The following is a 2,533-nucleotide window of genomic DNA, read 5'->3' as shown; positions in this document are numbered from 1 at the left end:
TAATTTTCTAGTTTTCAAAAATTCATATCTCAAAAACTAAAAGTTTCCGTCAATTGCAAATTTTAGATTTAGGTTCCGTAGGACAACAGCTAACCACAAAAAAATTTACGCCTCTCAACTCGACGTCCCATAATGTTTAGCCTAATACCATTTTTTTGTGAATGTCACAATTTACATATAAAACAAGAAATAGTGAACAAAAAGACAGCTTCGTCGTTCATTTACATCATTTATTTACACATATTTACATTTATTTTAACGCAGAAACACTAGTTAGTGCTAGTCCGTTTAGGAGTCCATGAAACATGATTCGCATTCGGAGATCGAATCCAAACATCCCGAATCACAGCAGCTTTGAGAAATCTGAAAAAAAAATGAGAATGAAACAAACTGATAAAATTTATCATCATCAGCCATAAGACGCCCACGGCTGGATAATATTTATATCGATATTATTCTTTTACCGTCCCATCCCTAATTTTTATGCAGTGATACCAGAATAACGAATTAAAAATGCCTTTTTACGTACATGTTACGAACGTAAGTAATTGCATTATAATTAATAAAATACAAACTTAAACTTAGTATACTATAAAATATTAAAGAAAAACATGTGTTGGAGATAAACAATAAATGAATTTGCAAACGGTATTTATCATTAATTCATAAAGTTTATACAAATTATACTTCACGTTATTTATGGTTTCTTTGGCTAAATTTTATTACTCTATAATAACAAATATGAACGGTGATAAAAGTTATAATTAAATATTAAAACAGTCTACGTACTTTAAAATTTACCCAAAAGTGGATGTAGTACCATTATGTGGCAACACTTTTACATTGACAATATATTTCAGTATTTTGCAAATTTGCTGCAATATTTCACAATATTTTGATATAAAAGTACTTACAGATGAAAAGTAACATTATCCTTAATTACATTCCACGTTTCTGACCACTTCTTACACGTAAATTCACTTCAATTTGGCATATTTCGCTCCGGTTTTTTCACGTTCACTGACATTAGCAAAATGGCGTTGGGCGCGCGTCAACTAGTTTTATATAACAGGTATGTAACGCTTACTCAAACCTTTGGCGAGCGGGGAACGCCTGCCAATGGCCACTCCGGTTGGTTTAATGCTCTAAGACCGTATCAGCATAATTAAATTTGGATAATATAAGTGATTCACATAGCAATTTTCTAACATTAACACTTAATGAATGTCTAATACGATAGAGCAGTTTTAGCCGATAGAAACAATTTTTTGATATGTTTAAGATATGCTTCTTGAATCTCAAACCCTCATCGAATATAACACCGAGATTACGCGCTTCAGTTACTCTTTCGATAGGTTCTCCATTTAGAAATATAGCAGGTTTTTGAGCTACTATTGAATCAACTTGATGAGGTGAACCTATGACCATGTACTTGGTTTTACTGGAATTAAGAGCAAGGCAATTCGACTCTGACCATACTGATATGCGATGCAAGTCTTCATGGAGCCTTTTTAGAGCCATATCCATCTCACTGACCTTGAACGAAAGGTATAATTGAATATCGTCCGCATAGAGATGGTATTTACAATATTTTATGCATTGTGTCACATCGGCCGTATACAGTATGAACAGAAGGGGACCAAGAATGGAGCCCTGCGGTACTCCTCTAGAAACTTCCGCCCATGCAGATGAACATGCCCTTTGTCCACTATCCCCTTTTATTTCGACCATTTGTGAGCGACAAGAAAGATAGCTTTTAAACCACTGCAAGGTATTGTCATCAAAGCCATAGTAAGACAGCTTACTGAGAAGCAATTGTATATTAATACAATCAAAGGCTCTAGAGTAGTCCAAGAGAATCAGCAAAGTTCCTTCTCCTCTATCTTGAGCCTCAAGCATATTGTCTACCACATCCAACAGTGCTGTCGTAGTGCTTTTTTGCTTCCTAAAGCCCGATTGCCTCGTTGGTAATATGTCATTTTCGTCCAAGTACCGCCTAACCTGCGCACACACTACTTTCTCTAGAATCTTTGATAGACACGGTAAAATGCTTATTGGTCTGAGATCTTTAAAACAATTTGGGTTGTTAATTTTGGGTAACGGTTTGATGAGCGCTTTACGCCAAATAGAAGGGAAGGTGCAAGTTGATAAAGATGTATTTATGATACTTGTAATTATTTCAGCAGTATAGGGTAACGTTAATTTAAGCATGTGCATTTAAGGAAGTGGGAGTCGAGCATGCTTCGGCACGAATTGGGCCACGCTCGCACCGGGGAAGGTACCACACCCTCACAGAATATCGGCGCCATAGTGACAGTTTACTGTCGCGTTCCGTTCGGTGAGTGAGGGGTCCGGAGGCCCACATCCCTTCCCATCCCCTACCCATCCTCTCCTTCCCTATCCTCATTCCCTCCTATCCTCGCCCCTTCTCCCTTTCCAAATCCCTTTGAGGATAGCAACACATCCACTTCCCAGTGGAGTGGATGCTTATGGGCGGCGTGTATCGCTTAACACCAGGCGACGCGTCTGCTCG

The 2,533-nt window shown here is 37.7% G+C and overlaps 1 long non-coding RNA gene across 1 annotated transcript; it reads right to left on the bottom strand.

Moving 5' to 3' along the window:
• Positions 1-209: 209 nt before the first annotated feature.
• LOC123700505 lies at positions 210-1,148 on the bottom strand. Its single transcript, XR_006752620.1, has 2 exons — positions 915-1,148; positions 210-363 (listed from the first exon to the last, which is right to left on the bottom strand). It is a non-coding gene; the product is annotated as an uncharacterized LOC123700505 (long non-coding RNA).
• Positions 1,149-2,533: the final 1,385 nt, after the last annotated feature.

Source organism: Colias croceus, chromosome 19 (assembly GCF_905220415.1).
Source record: "Colias croceus chromosome 19, ilColCroc2.1".
NCBI lineage: Eukaryota > Metazoa > Arthropoda > Insecta > Lepidoptera > Pieridae > Colias > Colias croceus.
The sequence above is the reverse complement of the archived record's forward strand: the minus strand, read 5'-3'. Positions and strand labels throughout refer to the sequence as shown.